The 24,608-nt window shown below is 43.4% G+C and overlaps 1 protein-coding gene across 2 annotated transcripts in view; it reads left to right on the top strand.

The window, feature by feature from the left end:
• LOC121002452 (DNA-directed RNA polymerases I, II, and III subunit RPABC5-like) overlaps nt 1–24,608 on the top strand; it is an 80,641-nt gene that overhangs the window by 27,868 nt on the left and 28,165 nt on the right. The window contains exon 2 of one of the 2 annotated variants that reach the window (XM_040433914.1): nt 22,789–22,920. The exons of the other annotated variant lie outside the window; for it this stretch is intronic. The gene's annotated coding sequence lies outside the window, so the exon portion shown is untranslated. The remainder of the gene's footprint in view (nt 1–22,788; nt 22,921–24,608) is intronic. 2 annotated transcript variants of the gene reach the window in all.

The following is a 24,608-nucleotide window of genomic DNA, read 5'->3' on the forward strand; positions in this document are numbered from 1 at the left end:
TCACCAGAAGAAGATTAAAGTTTGGGAATGGCCCAGCCAGACCTGAATCCGATTGAAAATCTGTGGGGTGATCTGAAGAGGGTTGTGCACAGGAGATGCCCTCGCAATCTGACAGATTTGGAGTGTTTTTGCAAAGACGAGTGGGCAAATCTTGCCAAGTCAAAATGTGCCATGCTGATAGACTCATACCCAAAAAGACTGAGTGCTGTAATAAAATCAAAAGGTGCTTCAACAAAGTATTAGTTTAATGATGTGCACACTTATAAAACCATATTATTTTATTTTTATATTTTTTTCTTCCCTCCACCTAAAAGATTTCAGTTTGTTTTTCAATTGAGTGGTACAGTTTATAGGTCACATTAAAGGTGGAAAAAGTTCTATAATGATTTATCTTTGTCTAATTTTTTTTACATCACAGAAACCTGACATTTTAACAGGGGTGTGTAGACTTTTTCTATCCACTGTATATAATACGTAGGCCTAAATAATGTTAAGATGTTGCTATTTCTGCAGGGAAACCATTACCAGTCTCCTCTATAATGTCTTCCATTTGACCTTTTTAAATTTCTCTGAATCCTGAGATATATAGATAGAGATGCAGATATTCTTATCTATCTATCTATCTAACTATTCTCTATCTATAAAATATATATATTAGCAAATACCGCAGCAGCACAGTCAGACAGCGTGCACTAGGTGCAATTCCTCACGGAGGTCGGCTTCTCCTCCAATCTTGACAAAGGCCTCATTGAGTAGGCCGAAACGTTGCTGGGGAATAAAGTTTGGGGTCTTCACCCTGTCACCGAAATCTGGAAGTGCTGCCTCGTTTTTTGGAAAGTATATATATCGCACTACATTTTTCCAGAAGAGTAAAAATACTCTTCCGACCATTTTTGAGGAGCATTTTTACCTGAGGAGGAGTACGGAATTTGCAGTAATTCAAATCCATAATATATCAGCCTACACTTGCTCACATCTGCGTTTGGAGCCTCTGTTGCAGATTCTGTCTAAAGACTGGACAAAAAAGCCTTGTATGCAGCACTTTTTTGGTCTGGTAAAAAGACAGGCTCGTGAATGGAAACTGAACGGACTCCATCATAGTAAGAGGGGTCTGTTCAGCTTCTTCCCTGTCAGTTAGCCCAGGTTTAAATATTTTTGCCATATATTTAATGTACACACAAAAAACGTATATGCATTAATATACGCCTCAGACAGACGCCATACTGTGGCATCTGTCACCTCAGAATTCCATTGTAAAAAAACAGATACGTTAGGCTTCGTTCACATCACCGTTCAGCCTTTCCATTCTCCGTTTAGGGACAGGAAAGCGGAAAGGACTGATTCGGCACATAACTGAGCCAAACGGAGTCCACGGGCCCTATAGACTATAATGGGGTCCGTTAGGTTTCCGCTCAGAAAAAGATTTTTGAAGCAGAGACAAAAGTCCTGCATGCGCAACTTTTGTCTCCACTCCAAAATCTTCTGAACGAAAACCTAACGGACTCCATTATAGTCTCTGGGGCCTGTAGGCTCCGTTCGGCTCAGTAATGTGCCAAATCCATCCTTTCCGTTTTCCTGCCCCTAAACAGGGCAGGAGAACTGAAAGGCTGCACGGGGATGTAAACAAAGCCTTAGCCTACATGTTTTTTTGCTGGACTTTGCAGGATGGAAAAACGTGGTACACTACACTTTCCCATCCTGCAGAGTCTGCAAAATTCGTCCATTAAAATGATTGAGTCTGTGAGCCCCAATAGGCTCACAAACTGATAGGGCCAATTTGATAGTAAGCAATTTAAAGGTGTTGTCCACTGAGGCAAACATTTCTGGAAAGGGCTCAGAGTGGGGTAAAATAATTGAATCCCTGCTGGTCTCCCACTTCTTGTGATTGGCTGAGCTGGCATTTCACGTGTGTCTAGGTGGGACCAGAAAGTAGAAATTGGTGGGGACCCAGTTGGGGGGATAAGTCAGGTGAGTAGTTTTTGGAGGATTAGTGGCACCTAGGAATAAGGAAGGAACACCCGGGTCAGAGGTGGATAGAAGGACCCTGGTGTAAATCACTCTTGAATAGGTTTTGTTACCATCAGCATTGATTGCATTTGGTTAATATACGCCATCAATGGCTGATCAGTTGGAGTCCAACCACTAGGACCGCCACTGATGCCTAGTGCCATTTGGTAGAGCCCTCTTTCAATGTGCACTGTTGGGATTAGCAGCAGTGGCATAGCATGGGTTGCCAGCACCCGGGGCAAGCCTTGTATTGTGCCCCCCCCAACCTGTGGACACTCCCCTTTTTACAGATAATGTAGTAGTCTTTTGTAACACCACAGATAACACAGTGATTACTCTGAGTACAGATAATGTAGTAGATATTACCTGCATTCTATGTAACACCACAGATAACACAGTGATAACTCTCTGAGTACAGATATATTGTAGTAGATGGGTGTGAGACCCCAGAATTCAGAACACACACAGTGTGACCTGAAGTCTGGGGCCGGGCTAAGGCAGAGTGGGCCAAATTCTATGTCCACCCCCAACCTACCGTGAAACAGATACAGTGGATATAAAAAGTCTACACACCCCTGTTAAAATGTCAGGTTTCTGTAATGTAAAAAAATGAGGCAAAGATAAATCATTTCAGAACTTTTTCACCTTTAATGTGACCTATAAACTGTAAAACTCAATTCAAAAACAAACTGAAATCTTTTAGGTAGAGGGAAGAAAAAATATAAAAATAAAATAATATGGTTGCATAAGTGTGCACACCCTTAAACTAATACTCTGTTAAAGCACCTTTTGATTTTTATTACAGCACTCAGTCTTTTTGGGTATGAGTCTATCAGCATGGCACATTTTGACTTGGCAAGATTTGCCCACTCTTCTTTGCAAAAACACTCCAAATCTGTCAGATTGCGAGGGCATCTCCTGTGCACAGCCCTCTTCAGATCACCCCACAGATTTTCAATCGGATTCAGGTCTGGGCTCTGGCTGGGCCATTCCAAAACTTTAATCTTCTTCTGGTGAAGCCATTCCTTTGTTGATTTGGATGTATGCTTTGGGTCATTGTCATGGTGAAAGATGAAGTTCCTCTTCATGTTCAGTTTTGTGCCAATATTGACTGGTATTTGGAACTGTTCATAATTCCCTCTAGCTTAACTAACTAAGGCCCCAGTTCCAGCTGAAGAAAAACAGCCCCAAAGCATGATGCTGCTACCACCATGCTTCACTGTGGGTATGTTATTCTTTTGGTGATGTGCAGTGTTGTTTTGGGGCCAAACATATCTTTTGGAATTATGGCCAAAAAGTTAAACCTTGATTTCATCAGACCATAACACCTTTTCCCACATGCTTTTGGGAGACTTCAGGGGGGCTTCAAATGGGACATGGTGTCAAAAAAACAGTCCAGCAAAATCGGTCTTCCAAAAACCATATGGCGCTCCTTTCCTTGTGCGCCCTGGCGTTTGGCCATGCAGCATTTTACGACCACATATGGGGTGTTTCTGTAAACTACAGAATCGGGGCAATAAATATAGAGCTTTAACGGAAATTTTTTTATTAAAATGGAAAATTTGGCAAAAAATAGCTGTTTTAGCATCGTTTTTTTTTTTTATTTCATTTTTTTGACTGTTCATTTGAGGGGTTAGGTCATGTGTTATTTTTATAGAGCAGATTCTTACGGACGCGGCAATACCTAATAATATGTCTACTTTTTAAAATTTTATTTAGGTTTTTACACTATACTATCCTTTTATAAACCAAAAAAAAAACATTTTAGTATCTCCATAGTCTGAGAGTAATTTTTTAATTTTTTTTTTAGTTTTTAGCCAATTGTCTTAGGTAGGGGCTCATTTTTTGCGGGATGAGAGGACGGTTTTATTGGCACTATTTTGGGGTGCATATGACTTTTTGATCGCTTGCTATTACGCTTTTTGTGATGAAAGATGACAAAAAAATTGCTTTTTTTACACTTTTATTATTATTATTATTATTATTATTATTATTTTTTTACTGTGTTCATCTGAGGGGTTAGGTCATGTGTTATTTTTATAGTTCAGGTTCTTACGGATGCGGCGACACCTAATATGTATACTTCTTTTTTTATTTTAGTTTTACAAAATAATATCATAAAAAAAAAATAATATAGTGTCTCAAGTCTGAGAGACATATTTTTTTTTTTTTCTTTTTTAGTTTTTTTCTCTGGGCGATTGTCTGTGGCCAAATACAATTAAAATTGGGGAAGTGGATTATAAATTGAGTACTCTACTCTATGGAAGTGTGGTACTCGGGGCACACGTCACACTGAGTGGTGGTGTCCTTCCGTATCCCCCTCCTGTGACACACTCTGCACTTTTTTTTTGGGACCGTCTCTTCTTTCCAGTATGGGGGACCACACCTGGAAAGTGTTGGCCAGGGACGATCCGGGCACCTCCAGTTCCCGAGGTACTCCGGCCTGCTCTTTCCCGGTCAGAAAAGATCAGGGCCTTGAGGACTGCCTAATAGAACTGGAGGAATTTCCCTGTATTGCCAGCGCTCCGGGACAGCACAAAAGGGTTGAACAAGGCAACCTGTACCAAGTAGACCGCAACTTTTTTGTACCATGCCCGGGTTTTGCGCATGGCGTTATATGGCTTGAGGACTTGATCAGAGAGATCAACTCCTCCCATATACCGATTGTAGTCTACGATACAATCGGGCTTGAGGACCGTTGCCGCGGTACCTCGCACAGGGACAGGTGTGATGCCGTTACCGTGAATTGTGGACAGTAAAAGGACATCCGTCTTATCCTTATATCTGACCGGCAACAGGTTTCCACTGGTAAGGGCACAGGTCTCACCCCTGGGGATAGGTACCTGGAGGGGGTGGGTAGGGAGGCCGCGTTGATTTTTCCGCACGGTCCCACAAGCGGATGTGGATCTGGCGACGAGGGACTGGAACAAGGGGATACTAGTATAAAAGTTATCCACGTACAGGTGGTAACCCTTATCTAGCAGTCGGTGCATAAGGTCCCACACAAGTTTCCCGCTAACACCCAGACTGGGGGGGACATTCTGGAGTTGAATACGGGAATCTTGCCCCTCGTACACATGAAACTTGAAAGTGTACCCTGAAGTACTCTCACAAAGTTTGTACAGCTTCACGCCATACCTCGCCTGCTTAGAGGGAACATACTGGCGGAGAATGAGTCTCCCCTTGAAAGCAATGAGAGACTCATCAACAGCGACCTCCCTTCCAGGGACATCGGCCTCAAAAATTTGTCTCTGAAGTGATCGATGACCGGCCTGATTTTGTACAGGCGGTCATAGGCAGGATCACCTCGGGGGGGACATGCTGCATTATCTGCATAATGCAGGCATTTCCGAATGGCCTCAAAACGGGAATGTGTCATGGCCATACAGTAGAGTGGGGTCTGGTAGAGGACGTCCCTACTCCATTACTGCCTGACACTGGGTTTTTTGACTAGGCCCATGTGCAGCACGAGGCCCCAAAACATCCTCATCTCGGCTGCACTGACCGGAGTCCAACCACCGGACCTAGCTAAAATGGAGCCCGGGTGTTGAGCAAGGAACTGTTGGGCGAACAAGTTTGTTTGCTCCACCATCAGATTCACAAAGTGGTCACTGAAAAAGAAACAAAAAAAAGTCATTTTCAGTGAAGCCCACTGTGGGAATCTGGATTCCTGATTGGCTAACAAAGTCATAAATCACGGGCTCAAAATCCTCTGGGGTACACCAGACAAGTTCACTGGTAGGGGGCTCAGGTGGACTTATCTGGTGGGCTGGAAAACTAGTACGAGCCCCAGGGCGGCTCATACTAGTGTGGGCCACAGGGTCCCTGGCATGGGGGTCCCCTGGCGGCGGCTCCGCCGCCTTGGGGGCTCATCATCCTCACTAGATGATGAGGATGACCAGAGGAAAGTGGGGTCATCCTCGTCCTCACTGGGGCTCTTGGAATCGGAGACAAGCAGGGCGTATGCCTCCTCGGCCGAGAACGTCTGACGGGCCTTCGGGGTGTGTGTGTGCGTGTGTGTAAAACTTTATTTAGTGTGTGTGTGGGGGGATGGGTGTTCACGTTCACTACCCTAACCCACCCTAAACCTAACAGAAAAAATAAATAAAACTAAATAAAAAACAAACAAAATGAAAGCCCCAAAATAAAAAAATAAAAAAACGATTTAAACTCTCTGATCAGTGGTGGGGTGGGCGATGCGTTAACAGTGGCCGGATGCTAAGAGTGCTGGCCACAGTCAGTGCACGCACACAAAAAAAGAAAAAAGCGCTTGCGCCCAAAAAAATGTGTGTGGGGGGCAAGCTGCAGCACCCCTGGGGAGCCTAGGGTTGCACAGCTGAGTGTGCTGTGGACCCCAGACACCCGATCAGGGTGAAGCCCAAAAATATAACTTTTTTTTTTTACCTAAAACAATCCCTCAGTCTCCCTGCCTAATCTAACCTTTCCCTAAACCTGTCCCTGCGAACTTTTGAGTGCCAGATGGCACTATGGTGGCTCACGTGGGGGTGCTGGGCTCAGAGGTGGACGGACGCTCCTCTGTCCCCTCTCCACGGAAGCAGTGTGGAGGAGGAGAGCAGAGAAGGGGGAAGTTAATCCCCGCCCGCCCGTCAGCCAATAGGATGCGATCCTGAGAGGTGATGTCACCGCCACCTCTCAGGATCTAAGGATGGAGATTGGTGGTGTATTATTACACCACCGATCACCATCCTATTCCGGGTTATCGATCGCCGATACGGGGGGGTCACAGGACCCCCCTCGGCATTGTCACAGAGTGCCTGCTGAATGATTTCAGCAGGCACTCTGTTCCGATCACCGCCCGCCGCGCGGTGGTGATCGGAAATACACAGGGCGTAGCTGAACGCCCTGTGTCTTTAAGAGGTTAACATTGACCACCCTTTTAACAGTGACTTTCACAGTGGCCGCCCCTTTTAACAGTCGTAATATGTCTGTCTATCTCTCTATATATATATATATATATATATATATATATATAACACACACGGGCCATTATATATTATAATAATACAGAGGGGGCCATTATATATGATTATAATAATATTACAGAGGTGGCCATTATATATAATAATTATACAGAGGGGCCATTATATATTATAATTATACAGAGGGGCCTTAAGAAGGCTATATGCCGAAAAACGTTTATTTGACTGGATACTGCTCTTTGAAATAAAGCAATTACCTTAATAGCAAAGTGGAGCACAGGAGTCTGAATTTTTATTATTATTTGGTCTGGGAACCATCTCCTATTGTCCACATAATCAATTGGAGTATCATCCAACCTTACATTATTATTATTATATACAGAGGGGCCATTATATATTATAAATATACAGAGGGGCCATACTATAACTGGCTGCCTCCTTTGTTTCCCTTCCTCTTTTGCCCCCCACCTTCATAGTGCCCCCAGTATGGCCTGCCTAGGGTACTAACCTGTACATAAAAAAATAAATACTCACATCACTGTGCCTTCCTGTGCCACATCATCTTGCGAGACCAGCCGCAGGAGGTCACAGTGATGTAATCGCAATCTCCTGTGCCTTTCTACTGCCTGGGCCCCCCTTAAATTTGGCACCCTGCCCTCCCCCCCCCCCCCCCCCCCCCCCCACACACGCTAAGCCAGGGTGATGTGCGGTGCTAGTTTTCCACCACACATAGCGTTTTGTATTTAGGCCAAAAAGTTCAACTTTGGTCTCATCTGACCAGAGCACCTTCTTCCACATGTTTGCTGTGTCCCCTACATGCCTTGTGGCAAACTGCAAACAGGACTTGTTATGGCTTTCTTTTAAAAACGGCTTTCTTCTTACCACTCTTCCATAAAGGACAGATTTGTGGGGTACACAACTAATAGTTGTCCTGTGGACAGATTCTCCCACCTGAGCTGTGGATCTATGCAGCTCCTCTAGAGTGGGCCTCTTAGCTGCTTCTCTAATTAGTGCTCTCCTTGGCTGGGATGTCAGTTTAGGTGGATGGCCATGTCTTGGTAGGTTTGTTGTGTCATATTCCTTCCATTTTCGAATGATGGATCGAACAATGCTCTGTGAGATGTTCAAAGCTTGGAATCTATTTTTAGAACCTAATCCTGCTTTACACTTTACACACAACTTTCCCTGACCTGTTTGGTGTGTTTCTTGCTTTTCATGATGCTGTTTGATCACTAATGTTCTCTAACAAACCTTTGAGGTCTTCACAGAACAGTTGTATTTATACTGAGAATAAATTACACAGGGGGACTCTATTTACTAATTGTGGTAATAGTTTTAGAGATGGCTCACCTGCTTGCCAAAACTATGGAGTGGGTGCACCTACTGAAAAGATCCACCCAATCTTCAGAGGTTACAGTAAATTGATAAAGTGTAGTAGGGCACACCTACACTTGGTTACACATGGAGACCTACTAATTTAACAAAGTACCGGTATATTTATTGTATTGCATGTAAAACACTTGATATAAAACAGTATTATAAAACACTATAATAAAACATACAGCATAAAATCTCTATAAAACTTTTGATTATGTTGTTGTACATAAGCTGCAGTCTTGGTTTGTGTAATGATTGACTTGAAATCAGCAGCAATATTATCTAATACCATCACCAACCTGGCTGGTATCTAATTTGGTGAGGTTACTTGTTTATTTCATTTTTTTTAATAGTAACTTTTTATTAAAGATTATCAACAATTTGCATACACTCTGAGAACCAGATAAGCTTACATGCAAATATATACAGTCAGTCTGTTATACCCTATTAAGTCAGTATAAAAAATCACAATATCAAAATACATTTGCTAAAAATGCTCGAAATTAGAACAGAGTGAGTACCAAAAAAAAGGAAAAAATAGCATTGATTCCGTTCTACATCAAAGATATACCAGACACCATGCACACTTCCATACATACACTCCCCCATCGGAGTGGACAAGACCATATGAAACTCAAGGTAGCATTGTTTGGCCGTTGATCCAGGGATCCCATACTTTCATGAAATGGTCAGGGGTTCCTCTCTGTTCATATACAAATTTACCATATATAGTTCCAGAGTTGAGTTAATCAGTTGTATCCAATGTTTCAACGTAGGACATTTGGGCGGCTTCCAGTTAAGGAGTATAGTTTTCCTCGCATAATACAGTAGGAGTCTGTAAAGTTGTCTACTGTGTTTTGTGGGGACAACTTCGTCAACTAGCCCCAATAAACTTATTGATGGTGTACAAATATTTGGAAGGCCAAGTTTAGAGTTAATGTAAGTATGAACCTCTAACCATAAACCTTGAATATTCGGGCATTGCCAGACCATATGTAAGAAACAGGCCATTCTCAATCAACATCTCGTACACTGGGGGCCCGACAACTTGCGCATTTTAAACAATTTCCTTGGTGTGTAGTACACTCTGTGTAGCCACTTCACCTGAATAAGTTGGTCTCTAGCACTAACAGTGGATCTCCAAGTATGACTTAGTTCCTTCAAATGTGGGGTATCTAAGTTGTTTATATCCCCTTTCCACTTAACAAAAGACTTATCTAAAGGAGAGTCCTGTGCAGCCATCAATGCCCCATACAGTGTCGAGACCGGCCTTGACAAATTAGCTCTCCTTACCACCGCCTCAATGGGACCACACTCCAGTTTTACCGGGTCTTTCCCAAATTGAGCACGACAGGCATGCCGAAGCTGAAAATATCTATATAGAGAACTCTGGGGCAAATTACATTCACGTTTTAGGCTAAGAAAAGATTTGAAGAGGCCATCATAAAGCTGGGCGAGGTATCTTGCTCCTTTTTGGGGCCAGAATTCAAAGTCCGTTAATAAACTAGTTCCTTTAAGTTCTTATTCCTCCATAACGACATTCACATGTGGCGGTTATTTAAACTAAAAAAAGGCGCGTGAGGCCAAACAAAGGTGGAGCAAGGGGAGGGGGGGGGGGGCAGGGAGTGGGTGTGTATCTAAAACTATAGAGAATTGTCGCCGGGCACTCAGCTGTTTGCTGATCCTTTGGACATGTATATAGAATGGATCCGATTTGTTTTTGAAACAATAAAATAGAGTAATTATATATTTTATGTTGCTCTGGGACATAGCAATACTGTGTGGTTTAGAAATGGGCCGTATTTAGATTGGTTGTGGATGGATCAGCCTAGTTTTAATGATTTTTTGGGTGAATGGAGAATTCGGCATAAAATAGTATAAAGCATGGTGGTAGAAAATACATATATATAATGGACACCTAAACCCAAATTATTTATATATATAAAAATATACATATATATAGTATATAGAAAATACAGCAACACATATATATATAGAAAGGGAAATAAAACAAAATTATATATGACAATATACATCTCATGTATAATTAAATGGATAAAATGTAATAGATGGTACAGGTGGTAGTATAAAGCATGGTGGTTATGTTGATTATAGATAAAAGCATGCATAAAATATGTATATCTAGATAGATGAATAAATTATACTATATACTATCATGAATATATGTGTGTGCATTCATATACACAAAATTTTCTCATGTGTTTATATCAGCACACACATGAAATTCCACCATGATTTATATGAATATATATAAAAATCCTAATGTAAAAATTGCAGACATTTACACTAAAGGCATGAGAAAAATATATCTCCCTGCGCAGCTTCTCCGTCACCCCGATTTTTCTGTTATCAATCATAACCTTACCAACAGGCTTTACCAAAACGAACAGAACATCATAGCTAATAAATCCAATAAATTACAGAGGGACAGACTAGACAAAGAACAAAATAAATACAGATTAAGCAGGATCACAGAGCATGATACTCATCACCAGGCCACCAACAGGGGCATAGGGGGACAGACCAACACACCAGCTATAACATACCAGCAGGGACCGGCACAGCACGCCAACACCAGATCGCGGTCCTTCATCAACAACCGCTATAAGAAGAATAACGTTCCCAACCAAACAGCATGACAAAGGTGTTATGAGGACGGAATCATGCCGCCCCCACCACGTTGCCCGTAAACACACATCCTCCAATATCTCACCCTTGGCTGCCAATACTCCTTCTAGCTGTCCCCACTCCTTCCACACCACACACCACCCCTGTCCCCACCAGCGGCACCTCTCCATACGGATGATCACCATCCCCACCCTGCAGTACCCAGCAATCTCATACCGTCCAGTACCCTGCCGACACCATGGCTTACCTCAGCAGCTTCTTCTCACACACACTCCAGCCATCACACACCACCCCACGTCCTGCCGACTCTCATGCCCACCCGGCCACATGTCAGCAACAACACTCCAGCATTACACATGCCACCTAGTTCCTTGTCGGCACTCCTGCCCACCCCAGCAGTTCTTCAGCCCACACAGTCCCCTCCCCAGACAGAAACCAACGCAAATGATGATTTTATAGAGAAATTTAGGGCACTAAAAACCAAATATTTTGAACATAAAAACCGATCACGACTCTCACTAATAGATCCCAAGTACCAACTAATCTCCTAGAGGCTTCAAATCACAGCCTCACCCAAGAGCCCCTTGTGCCTTGGCCGGCCCCCCCACCCTCTGCCCACCATACGCACCAATCCGCTCTCCCCCACCCCCCGTACACCCACACTTTACACAGATAGTCCCCCCACAGACATCTCTTCACTGTGTAACCTCACCACGCATGACACATCACCATTGGCAACCACAGCTAAAAATCAGGTCATTACAATAGACAACTCACATTCTGGCCCCTCCGCGCTAGTACCTTTTTTAGGGCATGCCAAAACCACCCCACCTCCTGTCAGTCTGGCCCAGCCTCCTCTACACCCCCCACACCACCAAAAAGCTGCTCACCAGATCACACAATACTTCAGACCAATCCCTGGAAAAAGAAAACTAGAACACGACGCTGTAGAGGAGGCACCCAAAAAAGGAAAATCGTCCAGGCATTAGAAAAAATAAACATGCCACCACCTCCACCATAAAAATCTTTAATCTTTCTTCCCACATACTAACTGCAACAGAACTAAAGTCCTTGAGAAGGACTATCTTTCTGCCCCCTCAATACTGTTAATCCATTTGAGTTGTTCTTAGACATACAGAAATTTAGGCGAAATCTCACAATCAAAAGGCATTTTGAGGTTGAACATATCAAATTCCCCCCAAAGAAATAATAGACCAACCAATGGAGATAGAATTATCCTCATTTACACACCAAGACGTTAGACCAAAGTCCAATTCTTTCCCCTTCATAGTCAGGGACACCATATCCCTACTTTTTTTGACCTTATATCTTCTGATATCAAAAAAATGACTACCATACCAATCATGCCCAATAGAAAAGATAATCTTAGTAACCGGAAAAAAATGCCCTGAAAAAACTCAGTGAAATGAAAATATAATTCTCCGCAGCAGATAAAGGGGGTGGGATAGTCATCCAAGACTTTGCGGACTATGAGAAGGAGGCAAAAAAATATCCTCAACGACACGACCTATTACGAAAAAGTGTCAGAAAATCCCTTTCCAGGTATCAATAAGGATCTCATAAAAATAATAAAGGACGCCCATGATAGAAATTATATAAACAAAAAAGAAAAAAACTTCCTAATGCCAAGAGCCCGTGCACCCCTATTTCTAACACCTTCCCAGATACACAAAAATTCAACACACCCGCCTGGCAGACCAATAGAGTCAAACACGAAATGCGCCACAAGTAACCTATCACACTACCTAGATCTTTTCCTGCAACCATATGTGCGCACACTACCCAGTTATCTTCACGATTCTAGTCAGCTAATTCGGGAACTAAAAGACATCACCTGGAAAGATTCATACGCACTATTCACTATGGACGTCACAGCCCTCTATTCTAATATTCAACACAACCTGGGCATACAGTGTATAAAAACCGTTTTAGAGGGAGATCCCACCCTAAAACCACCCCAAGTAACTTTTCTTATAGACAGTCTCCGCTTCATTTTAGAGAACAACTTTTTTATCTATAATAGCGGAATATACCATCAACGCAGAGGTACCGCTATGGGGACGAAAGTAGCGCCATCTTTCGCAAATCTTTTTATGGGGGAATTTGAAAGGTTACACATTCAAAACACTACACCCCGTATCCAACAACTCGTATACTACAAAAGGTACAATGATGATGTCTTCATCATATGGGACGGTGATGAGAATACTGCTTTACAGTTCTGCAATAATATAAGCAATACAGGTTGGGAATTAAAATTCACCCCGAAATACAGTAAAAGTGAGATCGAATTTTTAGACATCATTATCTCCACCCAAAATAATCAACCTGGCCACTCAAACATACTTCCAAATCCATCGACACAAATAGTTATATAAATTTTTCAGTTTCCATAATAAAAAATGGTTGGAAAACATTCCATATAGCCAAACAAACGAATCCGGCGAAACTGGTACCCTTGATAGTGTTTTTTAAAAACCAGGCAAAAATTCTCAAAAAACGTTTTATCGAGAAAGGCTACCCAAGGAAACTTTATAAAAAACGCCTTACAGTAGAACCATCACTGACACACAAGCAACCTGTCTACAGCCCGCAAACAGAGAAGGGACACATACAGAAATGAATATAAACTTTGTCACACAGTTCATACATCAAACAATAATATACGTACAATTTTTCAAAATACTGGCATATTCTATTACAGGAATCCATACCTCGTCAAACACCTGCCCCCCAAACCTAGAAGATCTACAGGAGAGCCCCGAGGGTTAAGAACCTACTCGCGCCCAGTAAGCCGAAACAACATAAAAAAGCCAGCTCGGGCTGGACCACAGTTACCCCCCAAAAAACTAGGCAGCTACAAATGTGGAAAAAGTCGGTGCCTTGCTGCAAAACCATAACCAATAAATGCACACACTTTTCGTCCAATAAGAGTGGGACCACCTTTATGATAAAACACATCTGACATGCAGTCTAGTTACGTAATTTATTTAATCGAGTGTAGCTGCGGGCTCCAATACATAGGCCGCACCACCCAGGAGTTACACTGCAGGCTAAATCAACATAGGCACAACATCCAAAAACATTATCAAAAACATAGCCTCTCCAGACATTGTGCCTCAACATCAGATAAAGAAAAACATCCCATCAAGATCACACCAATTGATTTCATACCAGAAAACCCATACAATCGGTTCAGTACATTACAACGACGAGAAGTCTATTGGATGTATCAATTAGATACCCTTGCGCCCCAAGGGCTGAATGAAATAAACGAGACCATCCTCTAGTATAAACATTCTCAAAGGACATCTCCTCGTTGCCTGGTAGTCCGCCTTGAACATCAAAAGATCCTCCCACTCAAGGGCCCCATAGAACAGAACACTCTATATTATTTTAGGTTACTATATTTTAGGTTACTATATTTATACTCCCTTCTGAATGTTGGACCTGACCGGGCTAAGGGCGGCCTCTGATTCACATCCTAATCGTATCTTATTGTCAACAAACATCTGTAGTCCCACATCACTGCCAAGAAAATCCCTGCTAGCTACAATGTGAAACTGTGTCTAGGATGGACAATTGATACAGCCTTAGGAAATAACTACAACATTGTATCAGTAGCTATTTTTTTATTTATTTTTATTTATTTATTTATTTTTTATTCCCCCCCCCCCCCCCCTCGGATTCCACTCAGGTTAATCTCCTGATATTGCTCCCCCCCATCCAACCCCTCAAAAAAAAACCTTACCCACTAACTTGTTGATCATATCAGCTAACAAAACCCCCCCCCCCCACCCCCCCCCCCCCCATTTTATCTACCAATATATGGATTTTTATGTACATTAGGATTTTTATATATTTTTATATTATTCTATAAATCATGGTGGAATTTCATGTGTGCTGATATAAACACATGAGAAAATTTTGTGTATATGAATGCACACACATATATTCATGATAGTATATAGTATAATTTATTCATCTATCTAGATATACATATTTTATGCATGCTTTTATCTATAATCAACATAACCACCATGCTTTATACTACCACCTGTACCATCTATTACATTTTATCCATTTAATTATACATGAGATGTATATTGTCATATATATAATTTTGTTTTATTTCCCTTTCTATATATATATGTGTTGCTGTATTTTCTATATACTATATATATGTATATTTTATATATATATATATATATATAATTTTGGGTTTAGGTGTCCCATTATATATATGTATTTTCTACCACCATGCTTTATACTATTTTATGCCGAATTCTCCATTCACCCAAAAAATCATTAAAACTAGACTGATCCATCCACAACCAATCTAAATACGGCCCATTTCTAAACCACACAGTATTGCTATGTCCCAGAGCAACATAAAATATATAATTACTCTATTTTATTGTTTCAAAAACAAATCGGATCCATTCTATATATATGTCCAAAGGATCAGCAAACAGCTGAGTGCCCGGCGACAATTCTCTATAGTTTTAGATACACACCCACTCCCTGCCCCCCCCCCCCCCTCCCCTTGCTCCACCTTTGTTTGGCCTCACGCGCCTTTTTTTAGTTTAAATAACCGCCACATGTGAATGTTGTTTTATATTATATACTGTCCTGATGATGGGGGCTCTCCGCCTCTGAAACGCGTTGACTGAAAATAAAAAAGTATTGTTACCAATACCTACCTGCTTCCGACTCCTGCTGACAGCGCCATCCAAAGGTTCATCTTCTTTCTTCTTCTGCAACTTACTTCTCCCCGACGAATTCCTCCAAGGCACGGGGCTGGAACCTAGGCAGCAGCGCAGGCACCCCGCACGCTGATCGGGAAAATCAGCACAAGCTTCATATAGGTGTTGTGACTCTTCACAACATCTTCTGGTAAGAGTTTTTTATCTATCTCTTGCACTTATTACGAGACAATACCACACATGAGGCGCTGCCTCCTATCTCTCTTTTATATTCCTCCATAACGGTAAGTAATGCGACCAGCACTCCCCGCAGTCTTAAATTGTGTGCACCTTCATCCATTTGACCCAAATCGCCACCGTGGCTGCCATTGTTAGCGTATAATATTTAGTGTGGACAATCCCCTTTCTGTACGCTAAATTGTAAGAGCCTCGTAGGACCCCACCAAAGCTGCTTCCAACACTACTGCTGGGTTACTGGCGTCTGCTCTAATCCACCACGCTGCATAGCTTAACTGCACTGCTGCATAGTATAAAGAGGTTAGGCAGTGCCAGACCTTCTCGTACATAAGGTGCCTGTAGGGATTGTTTCGCTATTTTAGGGCAGGATTTGTTCCATAGAAAAGGGGTGAATATCCTCTCTATGTTAGCAAAATGTTTACTGGGTAGCAATATAGGAGCAGCTCTATAGAGGTATAGAAGTTTAGGTGGGAGGACCATTTTTATAATATTTATCCTTCCTATTAAATTTTATGGCAAGTTGTCCCATGTTTAAATTTTCCTGGCTATGTATTGCATGGTTGGAACAATGTTAAGGTGGTAGAATTTTGCAAACTCTCTATGTATGGTGATCCCAAGATATTTGAATTGCTCTACCACCTGGAAATTGGATTGGCGGGAGATATGAACTGGATCAAAGTCATCAATCAGACAAAGACTAGACTTAGGCAACCAATAAACGTTTCCCCTTCTATGTATCAACGACCTAATATCAGAATAATTGGAACCAATACTAGAGAATATATGGATCAAAGTTTCACAAACTGTAATTCCACCACTGAATATGCATTCAAATAATCATAATTTGTATTAAACATTTCATAATTACAAAAATCTGGCTTCACATAATTAAGAACATTTAAAATCTCATGGGCTTCAGGTGTATGGTAACTTTAATTCATCTATATAAAGTGCAAGTGCAGAAATATATATCCAAGGGTAGTATAATCAGTGCATATACAGTCCTGATCAAAAGTTTAAGACCATTGGAAAAAATTGCAAAAAATCCAAGTAGAGCTTCAACATGCAACAAGAAGAAATGGGAGTGAGACCAAACATTTTTTGAGCATTCAATTTAATGAAAACAACGAATAAACTGAAACGGGCTGTTTTTCAGCTGATCAAAAGTTTTGGACCACACCTCCAAAAAAAAAAAAAAACAATTGCAATTGGTTTTAATTTTCAAAGTTTGTCCCTGTCATCGTCCTCAATCTTGGCTGCCGCCTGAATATCCTTTTGGTGTTCTTGTATACGAACGCCTTGGTTCACGGGTCGTCATACCAATATATATCAAGCCACATGGACATGTGGCATGGTATATGACACCTGTTGTGCTACAGTTTATAAAATGTACAATGTTATATGTCACTTTACTGGAGGAGTCCTCAAATGTATTGGTTTTGACAATAACCTTACACGTTGTACAATGCCCACAAGGGATAGATCCCCATTGGGGGCCCTTGGATTCAAACAGGAAACCAGATCTTGGTGGTATATAGTGACTACGCACCAAGATATCCTTCAGATTCCTGCTACGTTTAGCCACAAACATAGGGGTAGGTGTCAATATTTTGTCAAGATCACCATCCGATTTTAAGATGGGCCCAAATTTTTTTGAAAATACCTTTCATGTTATGCCACTGTGTGTTTATAGTTAGTTATCATCCGTACCGTAGATAGTGCTGATGACTCATCCCGATATCTTGAGGACAGCAAAACTTCCCTTGGTGTATTGATCGCACGCATATAACCATGCTGTATGTCAAACTGGTTATATCCCCGTTGTGTAAAGCGTTTTTTCAAAGTATCAGACTCGCTTTCAAAGTCCTCTCTGGATGTACATATGCGCTTCACCCTCAAAAATTGGCCAATGGGTATTGAGCTTTTCTGATGTTTAGGGTGGAAGGAGGTAGCATGGAGCAATGAATTAACAGCAGTAGATTTTCTATAGACTGAAGTTTCAAGGTCACCAGTCATTGTCACTTTGATATTTATATCCAGGAATTCAATTTCCTTTTGGCTTACCGTTTGGCATCCATGAAATCACCTCTCCAGCCACGTCATCCATGGATGCTTGTACACATTGTCATTCCCAATTACCTAAAAACAAGTTTGCGTAGGATGGCGCACCCGTCGCACCCATCGCCACCCCACGCAATTGTAGGTAATGGCGATCTTTAAATAAAAAATAATTGTGCCTCAATATGAAATCCTAATAATCGCATCAGTAAGTCCACCAAATCCGATGGTAAGTTTCTAGTTTGTAAAAAGAAACACGAGGATTCTAACCCAATATCATGTGAAATACTAGACTTAGCCCAGTTTACACGGAGGCCTGAAAATTGTCTAGTGTCTAGAAGTGCAACTAGTGAACTCCCAGGGTCCACCAAGTACACCAACATGTCGTCAGCATATAAGGAAAGTTTTCCCGGGCATGAAACCTGATTGATCTACTCCCACTAAAGAGAGAATGACCTCTCTCAGACGTAAAGCTAGTATTTTCACGTGAAGATTTAAGAGCGAGATAGGTTGGTAGGAATTCCATTGGTCTGGAGGTTTCCCTGGTTTATGAATCACTACAATAGTTGCTTCCAAGAATGAGGGGGGCAACGAACACTGTTCAAAAGCACTTACGAAAAGCTTCGCTAGTCTGGCGCTAAGTTGTTTCGAGTTCAGCTTATACCATTCAGCCGGAAATCCATCCGGACCTGGGGTTTTCCTTATTGTTAGAGAGCTAATTGCTAATTCTATCTCGGCCTCCGTTATGGGTGCCGCCAAGGCCTCCCTGTCCACACGATCAAGAGTGGGAAGATGAATTTTCATCAAGAAGTTGGCAATATCACTCTGGTTACAAGTGATTTCAGAGGCATATAAGTCGGAATAGTAAGTGGCGAATTGGCGGCACATATCTCTAGGCTCTACCAATAGAACTCCCTGATCATTCAAAACTCCTGCCACCACTGTTTGAGGGTTTTCTGAGCGGGCTAAGTAAACTAAAGTCCTACCCTTCTTATCACCATTTGAAAAAATATTCTGTCTCTGGGCCAAGAGTTTCTTTTGTGTGTATTCTGTTAGATGTAGGGTAAATAGACGCTGCGCCTCCATCCACTTCTCTTGCCTCTCACTACTTGGGTCCATGGAATATTCGTGTTCCCTGTTTACAAGTTCCTTCTCGAGCCTATTATGTGTTATACATGGTTCTTTCCTATGAGTCGCTATTGCACGGATTAATGCTCCCCTCATTACGGATTTGAAAGCATCCCATTCTATTAGAGGGTTCGAAGACTGGTAAAACATCGAGCCACATTGGGTTCAAATGCCACCTCTTCTCAGGGGGGGGTCAAAGGTTGAGACAGAATCAATAAGAGGGGGCATGATCAGAGATTCCCCTAGGTAGGTAATCGCAAGATCTGACCTGCGGCAATAGGTCCCTAGATATAAAGGCTAAATCTATACGAGAAAGAGAACTTGTAGATGCTGAGTAACATGAAAATTGGGTATCTGTAGGGTGTAGGTGTCGCCACACCTCCGTTAGATCGTGAGCCTGGGCCCAATTGGAAAGTGACTTGTTATGTGAGATCTGAGGAACTAGTCTGTCTTTAAACTGGTCTAGAGTAGCATTACAATCTCCTATTATAAACGGCGTGGCTGGAAATAACATGATCTTACCCATAATGGTATCTAGAACATCTCTATTGAAAGGGGGCGGGATATATAGTCCAATGATCAAATATTGCAACCCTCTAATGTTAGCCTGTAGGATCACATATCTACTTGTTTATTTCATGAGAGTTCTTTGCCAGTGGTCCTGAGGAAGAAGTCGTAGTTAACTCCGAAACGCGTATGGTAAATGGCAAAGAACTCTCATGAAATAAACAAGTAACCTCACCAAATACAACTTGAAAACTGAAGCGCTTCAGAAAATCAACAGGGAGAGGGATTGGTGACTCGATTGACACGTGGAACGCCGAAAACTACGCATTCAGTGAGGTCTGGTCCTGCTCTAAATTGATCGCATTTACAAGATCGTTGCCAGGGACCCATTGTACCGGCATATCTGCATCTATTCACTGAAGATCCCCAAGCCCGATATACGACATACTCGCTGAAAACATCTCTGGAGTCCGGACCACTGCTCGCAAACAGGCAACACATGACGCCAAGGTAAATCCAGCGAAACCGTGAGTAAACTCAACGCTGAATACAAATCTAGACAACAATAGCGGAAAAATTTATACAAGTCACTATAGACTATCTAAAATGAGGAGGATTATGAAATAGTAATCCACAAATTGTGAATTCGGGGAGGAGTTACAATACGAATCCTACAGTGCCATAAATGTACTTTTTCCAATAGTATATGCAATCGATGCAATATAACACAAAAGAGAGGTCGGGTACCAAAAGACCATTGCATACAAGGAAATTATATATTTAATCTGTTATACACATTCTACTTCGATACCAGCCAGGTTGGTGACGGTATTGGATAATATTGCTGCTGATTTCAAGTCAATCATAACACAAGCCAAGACTGCAGCTTATGTGCAACATATCAAAAGTATTTTTATAGAGATTTTATGCTGTATGTTTTATTAGTGTTTTATTATACTGTTTTATATGAAGTGTTTTACATGCAATACAATAAATATACATTGTTAAATTAGTAGGTCTCCATGTGTAACCAAGTGTAGGTGTGCCCTACTACTCTTTATCTATTTATTAATTAGTGACTTCTGAAGGCAATTGATCTGTCACGAACCAGCGGGTGTGAACCCACTGTGCCACATGTCCCACCTCCTCTAAGGGCGTTGTCTAACCTCGATTCTTCACAGTACCCCTGATGGTGGGGATAGACTTTCCTGAGGGGAACACCAGGTTGCTACCTCTTGAGGAGGCTAGGCACACAAGGCAGCTGGTCCAGGCGGACCAGGAGATACCCGAGTAGGTACAAGAAGAACAAGCAGAGTCAAGCAGGCGTGGTCGTTACCAGGAGCAACAATGCAGGACCGAAGGATGAAGCAGAGGCGTAGTCAGACAGGTACAGGTCAGGCAACCTGGATTGGCAACAGGAGAGTCAAGGCAAGCAGGCAGGGATCAGACGAGTAGCAGAATCCAGGAACGAAGTATAAGTCAGGAGCACACATGAGTATCAGGAACTTAGCAAACACAAGGACCTTGACACTGAGGTATCTGGGAAGGGGGCTGAGCCACTTTAGTACCTGCAGGAGAGCCAGGGTTGGTCAGCGAGGTCACATGACCCAACCCATGCAGCCCAGGGAGTGATGGGCGCAGCCCCTAGTGCAGTGTTACCAGTAACCAGCAGCAAGCATGTGTGGGCTTAGTGGAACCTGTCGAGCGTAATCCTCAGCACCACAGCACATACAGCGACAGAGCCCAGGACTGCAGCAGTGGACGGAAGGATCACCGATGAGCACGGCGCCCAGGTCCACAGCAGCCGCTGTTACATGATCATAATGGTTTTTATTTAGGGGTATCAAGAGTACAGGGGGCTGAATACAAATGCACGCCACACTTTTCAGATTTTTATAACCATGTACTATTTTCTTCACATAAAATCCCAATAAAATATATTTAAGTTTGTGGGTGTAATGGGAATAAATGTGGAAAAGTTCAAGGGGTATGAATTAGGGCTGGGCGATATGGCCTAAAATCTATATCGCTATATAATTTTAAGCATCTGCGATAAAACGAAATATTGTGATATATTATTTTCTATATTATATATTATTGCTTTATGAAAACAATATTTTTATTTATCAGCCCCATGCCATTGCCATTTGCCATCATCCATGTCTCCCATCCAGCGTCATCAGCCCCATGCCATTGCTATTTGCAATCATCTATGTCCCACAGCTAGCACCATCAGCCCCATCCCATTGCCATATCATCCATGTCCCCAGCCAGCGCCATCAGCCCCATGCCATTGCCATATCATCCATGTCCCCCAGCCAGCGCCATCAGCCCCATGCCATTGCCATATCATCCATGTCCCCCAGCCAGCGCCATCAGCCCCATGCCATTGCCATATCATCCATGTCCCCCAGCCAGCGCCATCAGCCCCATGCCATTGCCATATCATCCATGTCCCCCAGCCAGCGCCATCAGCCCCATGCCATTGCCATATCATCCATGTCCCCCAGCCAGCGCCATCAGCCCCATGCCATTGCCATATCATCCATGTCCCCCAGCCAGCGCCATCAGCCCCATGCCATTGCCATATCATCCATGTCCCCCAGCCAGCGCCATCAGCCCCATGCCATTGCCATATCATCCATGTCCCCCAGCCAGCGCCATCAGCCCCATGCCATTGCCATATCATCCATGTCCCCCAGCCAGCGCCATCAGCCCCATGCCATTGCCATATCATCCATGTCCCCCAGCCAGCGCCATCAGCCCCATGCCATTGCCATATCATCCATGTCCCCCAGCCAGCGCCATCAGCCCCATATCATCCATGTCCCCCAGCCAGCGCCATCAGCCCCATGCCATTGCCATATCATCCATCTCCCCTAGCCAGCGCCATCAGCCCCATGCCATTGCCACCATCATCCATGTCCCGCAGCCAGCGCCATCAGCCCCATGCTGCCATTGCTATTCGCAATCATCCATGTTCCCCAGCCAGCGCCATCAGCCCCATGCCATAGCCATCCGCATTCATCCATGTTCCCCAGCCAGCGCCATCAGCCCCATGCCATAGCCATCCGCATTCATCCATGTTCCCCAGCCATAGCCATCCACCACCCCCCGGTAGATTCGGGAGCCTGCTAATATACTTACCTTTTCTGCAGGGTGCGCGGCTGGCTGATGGAGTCTTGGGAGAGACCTGACCTCACACACAGCGTCAGCCAGCGCGCTGACGTTGTTTGCACGCAAGGCTCTGGCCAGTGCAGCGCGGTGCAGATTTGGGAGGCCACGGAGCGGTGAGTGAGAAGCTTCTTCAATTCACTACCGCTCCGTGGTCATCTATCGCAAATGTATATAGTTCATATCGTATATCGTTTATATTGCCCACCCCTAGTATGAATACATTTTCAAGGCACTGTATGTGTGTACTCCAGGGCTTGACAAATTTCCTTGGAATCTAGGAGCCAGCTCAAAAAAGTTAGGAGCCGTTTTTTTTTTACCTTTTTTATAAAGCCCTTTTTTCAGCGACAAAAATAACACCTCTTAAATTAACATATAAAGAAGTCTAGAACCAAACAACATGGGCATTGTTTATTATCAGTGTACTGTGACGTCACTGTGTGCCGCATCTCTTCAGTGTACTGTGACGTCACTGTGTGTATGATCCCTGCGCTGTGACTTCACTGTGTATAATCCCAGTGCTGCAGCTGACAGAACTGAGATCCTTCCCCAGGATGTTTGGTCCAGGCTCATCATTCATCTCATAGTTCTTCTCTTGTAAACTTATTTTGTGACTAGATAAAACTGAAGCAGCGCTGGGTTTGAAGAGAAATGTCTGTCGCCTGTATCCGCCGTCACTGCGGGATCACTGCCCTTCTGCTGTCCCAGATTATTTGTCCTGTCCGGGGGGTAATGGAGTCGATGTTATCGGCGTCTCCTTGTGCTCCCTCCGCTGTGGATGCGCACTGAGTCCAGGCCGGGATTTGGTTCCCGCTCTTGCCGAATCTACATCCCGTGCTGTGATTGGGATGGGGTGGGGCTGCGGTCCTGTTTGTCGGAGGGATCTTGGAGCACACCCCAATAACCGGACTTCTCTGACACCCTGATAATGCTCCCCAATAACTTCCCCTCTCTATTACACCCCTATAGTGCACCACAGTAACTGGACTTCTTTAACCCTTTAATGCACCCCAATAACTTTCCCTCTCTATTAGACCCTAATAATGCACCCCAATAACTAGACTTCTCTACTGCACCCCTATAATATTCTCCACCTGCACTTTTTACCTCCCCCTCACCATGAGTCTAAACTTTCAGACTTCTTCATGACACCCTGGAAGAAGTTGTGCACCCCCGGGTCTCGGTGCACCCTTCACCTCCCTCCCGCACCCCGCTTCTTCCCCGGTGACTCCTCTCAGAACTTCTCACAACTCCAGGCTCTCGCTCTGCCCCTCCCCGGGAAGTTGTGTAAGTTCTCCCCCCGTTCACAGCCGAGTCCCCGCTCTTACTTTGACACGTCCGCAATTCTGTTCTGCATTTTGCGGAACGGAATTGCGGGCCCATTAATTTCTATGGGGCCGAACGATGTGCTGCCCGGATCCGGAATTGCATATCCGCACTTCTGGGTCCGCAATTCCGTTCCCGAAAAAATAGAACATGTCCTATTCTTATCCGCAAAACACACACGGACGTGTGAATGGACCCTTAGGGTAACTACAGGGAAAGGGTAAACAACACAAACAAAATAAACAACAACAACAGGAGAAACAACAACAGGAGTGGGGGGGGGGGGGCGCACTGCGCCACCAATGTTTTTAATACTGGGATGGGCTTGGGGGGAGCGCACTGCGCCACCAATGAAGAGAAATCTCTCATTAATTCATATACAGGAGGCAGGAGCTGACTGCAGAATCACATAGCCGGCTCCCGACCTCTATGAGCGGTAGCTGCGATCCGCGGCACCTTAGGGGTTAACTACCGCGGA

This window comes from Bufo bufo, chromosome 1 (genome assembly GCF_905171765.1).
Source record: "Bufo bufo chromosome 1, aBufBuf1.1, whole genome shotgun sequence".
Lineage (NCBI taxonomy): Eukaryota > Metazoa > Chordata > Amphibia > Anura > Bufonidae > Bufo > Bufo bufo.